We start from the raw sequence: 7,685 nt of genomic DNA, 5'->3' as shown, positions 1-7,685 counted from the left end.
TCTCGGTTAACTGATCTCGGGGAAGTTGGCGATAAGAGAGAAACTCGAATTCGGGCTTCCAGTGTCGATATTTCCGTGAAACAAACCTAATTGACAAATTTATTTATTCTTTCTCCTTTTTTCTGGTTTTGGTTTTAACGTCGCTTCAACATAGGAGGCCATCAGTGGACTACGGATTTTTATGCAAATTTATATTTCTAAGACGAATATGGCGTATCTTGAACTTTCTCGCGATAGCTTCTATCTTCTATCTTACACATACATCGTATAAAGAATCTTTCATTAAATTTCATAAAACATTTTTATGTCAGACATTATATGTCCTATTTTACGACTTTATCACTTAAGAGAAGCTTTAAGAAACTTTACAAATCTATCTTCACGCTTTTCATCTCATTGAAAAGACTTTCTTCCTGTATTTCGTAAAAAATTACAAATTGCAGATTTTTTTACTTTTTATATTCCTACTTGTACTTCAATTTCTCATTGCTTCTATAATTAGTGTAAAAGGTGATATCTTTGAATATTTGTTAAAGATCTTAGAAATTGCTTTAGCACGTTCCATGAAACATTACCGACTCTTTCACTCTTTTTTAGCCTTTCATCCTTTTATAATATTAACATAAAAGATTGTAAGACTTCAAGAATTTATATTAGAAGCCAAAAGTAATTCTTAATTATACCTTCTAGCTGTTATCGACATTCTTCAATCCCGTTTCGAGAATTTCATTTTTAAAACAATTAATAAATTTGATTGATTCCAAAGCATATTCATCGGTACATTATTTTCTTAAACATTTCAGAATATTTCTTATACCATTTGTCTTGTATAATATCCGTAGATATATTTCAAATAAATATATAAACTGAAAAATTAGAAACAATCTCTCTCTTTCAAATTTTAAAATAAGTTTCTTTTTGAGAATATTAAATGAAATTATATATACAAAACGCATAGATGTTGCTTTCCTTAACGTTGAAAAATATTCTTCGATATTTACGGACACGTACAGTTAAGATTTTAATATTTGTAAACACAAATTCTAAATAAATACATAACGCGATATATTGAAATATAAAAAAATGATTATTTTCTTTTAACTTATAATAAATTTCTAGAAAAGATAAAAATATGTAAACCCCTATCAAGCGATGTATTTTACCTAGGAAGAAGAAGAGGAAAATAAGGTATATCTTAGCTCAGTATCGAGCACGGTTCCCCGAGACACGGTGAAGATTAGATCTGAATTCGAACAAGTACACGTAATGTCTCGTTAAATATTAAATTCGATGCACACCGGTGTAGAAGCAGCGAGGAGCAGCCTGGCTAAGTGAATTTCCGAGTAACGCCACCATTTACATTCGCTAGCAAACAAAATCTACATTATATCTCTTCCTGAAGCGTAATCGTTCCTTTCGGCTAGCGCCGTTATGCAGTTTCGCGAAACAACTACCGTTCAAAGAACGTTGCAGGAAAGTTCACTTTAATGCAGGCAATGGGAAAATGCTTTTCCCTCGTTCTCGAACAATCAGGATTATTTCAACGTATTGAGATTCCTTTACGACGTGGATTCTGTTAAGTGGATTTAAGAAATCGTCTAAGGACGAATAACTTGTAAAAGTAGAATTTCTTTATAATTTTTCATATTTTAAGCAAGATTAATATTCTAAACTGGAGAAGACGATAAAAGGAATAAAGAAATAAAAATTCATAAATATAGATATATATAGACGAAAATTGTAATTTTTCGACGAATTTGCAATTAGCAAAATGATGACTTCAAGAAATCGTTTTAAGATCAATGAATTACTTGGGAACAGAGAAACTACTCTAATTTTTAAAACGAAACATTAATTTACGAACGAAGTATGACGAAAGAACATAGAACATGCTAATAAAATTTCTTGTTATGTACTTCATGATTCTTTTCTAAAGACCTGTTAACTGTTAACGAGAAACTGCCCGTTTAGAAAAAAGCTACATCTTCGTATAAAATTTTTACTAGATACGTCATAACTTTCTATTAAAGTATCGTTAAATATACATCTCAACCGTCGTTAAAAGTTGTGTCTACAAAAAGTATCCCATTAAAAAGCGTTTTATTCAAGTATCAAACTCCTTCTCTGAAAAATATTATCGTCACCAACATCGGTAGGATATTTATTTAATAAAAATTGTTATTACCATATCTACACATATATTTAACCTATACTTTATATATATACTTTGCCATCCTTTCGATTTATTACGTGTTCGGAAAATAAGATTTGATGGAAAAAATGACTCCTTACCGAGTAATTGAGAGATTATTAAATTAATACGGAAACATCAGCAAAATGAGTAAATTAATTACGGGAACCGGGAAAATTACACAAATTACTAAATTACTTACGAAGATACCGAAATTTTCAGGATTACAGGAATTATCAAACTAATTCGACGAAATTACAGGAGTTTCCAAACTGATTACATACTCACCGCGAAATGTCGAAAATTACACAAGTTTCCAAATTAACTACAAAATTACCGAAATTACCAAAATTATAGAAGTTACGAAATTCATTGCCAATCTTACCGATATTATCCAATTAATTCTAAAATTAAATACCATAATTACCAAAGGGGAAGGGAGGATCGTTCACATAAATGCGGTAGGAATTTTATCAATTCGATCAATCATTCGAAAATGTTAAAAATTCGTCTTCCTCGTTTCTTATCGCAACACGACGAACGAAATCTTACAAGGAACAAGGAGAGGGATGAACGAAAGTTTCCAGTCGAAGTTTTACCCTGGTAAGACCGACGGCTGATCGATAATCGGCTTAAAATAGCGTCGTGATATTAAAATTAAAATTTGCACCGGTTCAACCCCTAAATTTAGGGTTGCGTTTCAAGCGGACGGAGGCTCGTGTACTACGAGCATGTCGGCCGATAAACACGCGGTTTTATCGCGACCACTCTTGCTCTCTAATCTTGATCGAATGCTCATGTTTATTCCGAACGAGCATTCGCCGAAGCGGACCGAGGACATTTTTAATTAATAATAAATCTAATTCCGCGAAATCGACATCGTAAAATACAAGCTAATGTGTTGGGAGGATTTGTGCGTTAGCCATTATTGGTCAGCCGTGTAATTAGCACATACATGGTTATTTATCCTTTGCTTTTCTCTCGCTTTATTCACTTCTGTTTCTAGTTTCTAGTTTCTGTGAAATAAAATTAGTTTCGTTGAAAAATTCGAAAATTGCGTTTGACGGTTAAGTTGGCTTTTTATTTTAACTCTATAGCGTAATTACACATCGTTGTAATTTCGCGTTAAAATTGTCTTCACTATTTTCGATTAATCAATTTTAAGATATCTAATTCGAAGGTAAGGTTCGTTAATATTTTGCAATCTATTTTGTAACTAAAACTCTCTGGCCGATATAATTTTATTAAAAATTTCATCCGCAGCAATTTCCATTATTTCAAATTATTTATAATTCAAGTTGCTTTCGTTTCGCCTGTACGTATTATATTTTCACTGTCGAATATATGTATATCGTATTGGAAAATTGCAAGCTGCCAAAACTCGCTGAAAAGTTAACGATAACCCGAGGAGGAAGTTTGTGCGTCAGGAAATTGTCAGGCGGTGAAACTTGTCAAAACTTGCACGTAGTTGGATCGCGAAATGTCAAAAACCTCACGGGAAACTTCACATATCGTGAGATTGCGAGACGTTGAAGATTTCCGTACTTGTTCCCTCGGGGAAAAACTCGAAAATTGCTAAATGGTAAATTTTATTTTTCAATTCTTAAAGCTTTCCCATCGTACAAGCTTTCATGCACCTATCATTTAATTACTTTCACTTTAATTTTCCTGTTTTTCCGAGTGATGAGAACAATGGTAGAATAGCTTGCTGTCGGAACAAAAGCGTCATGATTTTCGTGGGTAATTACTTTACAATGCTGCTGCTGCTGCTGCTGCTACTACTACTACTACTACTACTACTACTACTACTACTACTACTACCACTACTACTACTACTACTACTACTACTACTATTAATACTACTACTACTACTACTAATAATAATACCAAAGACTACGTTAGAGTCTGGACGTTAACATCCAGGACGATTCCTTTTAACAATTGCAACAGTGATGCAAATTTTCTAATTAATTAAGCTAATATTCTATTAGGTCATCCCATAAGTTCGTGCCGATTTCTGTGTATACATTTCATGTGTCGATTTATAAACATACGGCGATAAGGGACCAATGCACTTGAAAAATGGGAAGAAGTTGTACATCGAGATGGGGATTACATTTTTTCATGAAATTGAAAGGTATGTAAACAATCTTAACATATATAACCGCTCGAAAAACGGAACGAACTTATGGGATGAGCTAATAATTAAGCACAGGGAAGAATTTCCTCAGTTCTTACCGAATTAAATCCGAAGTCTCACGTTCGTCTATGTATCGCTCACTATCTTCAGGCCATGGTTTCACCGCGTTTCGGTCGCTCGACAGCGCAGTTGGAGTTGACATTCAGCGAGCGAGTACGCTAGTTGGCCGTTGTCTCGCGTTCGTTGAAAACCAATTAGTGTGTATATTTTCGACATTTCCGTTTTAGGATTCTTGTTGGACGCCCGTTCAGTCTAGCAGGGTCAGTTTTTTACGAGCTTTCGAATCGTCAACGTGATCTCCATCGGTCGCGAGGTTCGTTTAGTCTCTCAGCGATCTGAGAGACAGTCTCGTCTGAGTTTTCGACTTATTAAATGTTTCCAAGCATTCGTGGAGTAAAGTATCGTTCAATTGATCGTGACCATCAGTTGTTAGTATCAGTGAAGCTTTGTTTTCGAACGATCTTACTTAAGATTAACTCTGAACGATCGGAGAGTCAAGTATCGTCGTAGCCGTGTTAATAAAATTTTGTCGTAGTTAATTCGGCGGGTAAGAAGTACAATGTAGCATCATCGAGATCAGACACGTGCACGTACATAATATTTTCAGAAATATTTGTTAAAACACCATTGTCGATGACATTTTCTGACCTCTCTCTTGATTCATTTTATAATGAAAAACCAGCAGCCTGGAATTTCACGAACCGGTATTAAACTGTCATAACATTTACATAACCTTCTCGAAATGGTAAAGTTATTTTTACAACAAGTTTTACGTCACTGTTTCCAAGTTTAAACGTATATAAAAATATTACTCGAATAATTTGATATTTATAGGTTCAGTTACAAACTTGATATATTTGCGTTGTAATAAAATTTCCTTTTGCTGTGATAGTAACTAACAAGAGGAGAATATTTAATAAACAGTTTATTCGGAAATGTAGTCATTATACCTTGTAATATATTAATAAACTAAAACGATATCATGCGAAGTTTATAGAAAGAAATAATTATACATCAAAACGAGAACAAGAGGAAAGAAGGCTTATCTACTCACTATTGATAACAAAATTATAAATTAATTAGAGGGAATTTGTGCTCTTCTTAAAATATTTGTATCAATAATAATAATAGTACAAGTTTTTCTAGTTTAAAATCTTCATAAAATTACAGTCTAACAAAATGAGACTTTGATTAATCATTAGAGAAAATTTGTCTATTAACGTTTAAGATGATATTTCACAATAATTATGGAATAATTGAACAAATGCTCACACACATACCTCCTATATAAGGAGAACCATAGACAAACATGATATTCGCAATTGTTAATAAATTTCATTAACTCATGCTCTGATGCGAATTAAGCCTCTCGTTTCATATAAATATTCTAATTGGAAAAGTATTACATATCGAAAAAAAAGTTTATAAAACACTTGTAATTAGCCATAAGGCTAATTTCTCTGATATAAATTAAATGTCGAAATTTTCAAGCGATAGGAAAAAGAAATAGTAATTATAAAATAATAATAATGAGTAATAAAATGGAATAAAAATCCGGTCTAAAGCAAAAGTTATGACTCTCTTTGTGTAGAATCTATCATACTGCTGCTCAACAAGAGAGAGGAAAAGGGAGAAAAAATACAATTGCAACGAGGTGTCTCAACGCAAACCTTTATTGTTACCTGTAAATTATAACACGTAGGTGGAATAAAGACAGAGAATCTGATCGAAATTTTGCTGTTAATCTTAGTTTAAATCGACGTAAGGTACAACGTATATAATTGTTTTGTCGAAACGATTAAAACGATCAGCTGCAACAGTTCAGAAAGCGTCGCACACGATACGTCTCTCATATATTTTCATCATCGCATCGTCGCAGCTTATCATACACGTAGTACATATTACACTTGACGTGTAACGCACGCGCAATCGATCGTTTCTCCTGGATATATGTTCTTTCAACGTTACACCAAAGCTTTTTTTCTCTTCGTTCAAGTTCTACCTGGTTATCGTGCGATCGTCCGTCCCTTTCACGAAGTAAAAAGCTAGACATCGTTGAAAAATTCCGAATAAAGCGTCTCGTAATACGAGAAACGATCGATCGATCGATCAATTGTTTCATGAAAAACACGCTGTCGTTTTAAAGTGTGTCAAAGTTACTTAGAGAGATATAGAATATATCTTCTCTTATAACGAGAATGCATGCAGTTCTTATATTTTTATAAACAGAATTTTTATATTATGTTTGTATAAATAAGGTGTTTACATGGTATTTTTATAAACAGAATAACGATATGTACCGATGTTGAAAGGTTCAAATAAAATGATAGATCGAATATATTGCACTTTCTTTGTCAAGTATTTCTGGCCACTCTTTAGAAATGGAACGCGCAACCGTCGAATCACGACCTTGGATTATTTTCTAGATACTGGCAATTCAGTCGAAAAATATATAGAAAAGCTCGTAAGTATCTATGTATATCGATCATTCAAGTTATAATTACACTGGAAAAATATTTCATCCGATGTTGTTTAATTTTCATTTTAAATATTAATAACGCTGAACGTTTCTCTTACATATTAATGAGATAAATACAGGTAGTGATTGTCTACTGGATTGAATCAGCGGTGCAAATCAGAATTTTACCAGCGACCTCCGCGGGAGAAATTGATTAATTATTAACAAAGCCGCTTGTTTTAAGCCGCGTTACATCCGCCGACTAATTAGCCGACATTTAGCGGCTGATTTCACAGGAAAATATTAAAAGTTACGATAACACTTAATTCACGGCTGGGAAGACTATGGTTTTTAAATCACCTGTTGAATGCGTTCGCCGAAAGTTCCACAGAGAAAACTGCTGAAAATACATAACTTTTCTGTCTCGTTAAAAGCTCGAATATAATTTATTTATCACCTAAAAGAAACAGGAAAAAAGAAAGAGGCAAGTATTAATAGATGAAATAGAAAGCAATAGAAACAATAGCTCTTTTATATTTCGATTGACATATCGAATTACTTGGAAAACATTTCATTCGGAATTATATCCAATCTCGTATAGGTAAAAAATCATGGTTATTCATGTCCACTCTACATTTTCAATTTATTTCTTCATACATAGTAAACGTATCTTTTTCTGGATTATACCACTCGTTCAAAAATACCCTATGTTAATTTATGCGTTGATTTATACATTTTCTTCTTATATGACGTTTCACTCGTTAAAGAATTTTTATTTCACGTTATCTCGTTTATACCGCATTAATTTGCCAAACATTAATTTCCCTTTGACTTCC

The 7,685-nt window shown here is 33.0% G+C and overlaps 1 long non-coding RNA gene across 1 annotated transcript; it reads left to right on the top strand.

Moving 5' to 3' along the window:
- Nucleotides 1–2,351: 2,351 nt before the first annotated feature.
- Nucleotides 2,352–6,504, top strand: LOC126924994 (uncharacterized). Its single transcript, XR_007713776.1, has 2 exons — nucleotides 2,352–4,938; nucleotides 5,983–6,504. It is a non-coding gene; the product is annotated as an uncharacterized LOC126924994 (long non-coding RNA).
- Nucleotides 6,505–7,685: the final 1,181 nt, after the last annotated feature.

This window comes from Bombus affinis, chromosome 15, assembly GCF_024516045.1.
Source record: "Bombus affinis isolate iyBomAffi1 chromosome 15, iyBomAffi1.2, whole genome shotgun sequence".
NCBI lineage: Eukaryota > Metazoa > Arthropoda > Insecta > Hymenoptera > Apidae > Bombus > Bombus affinis.
This window is presented reverse-complemented; position numbering and strand designations above follow the sequence as displayed.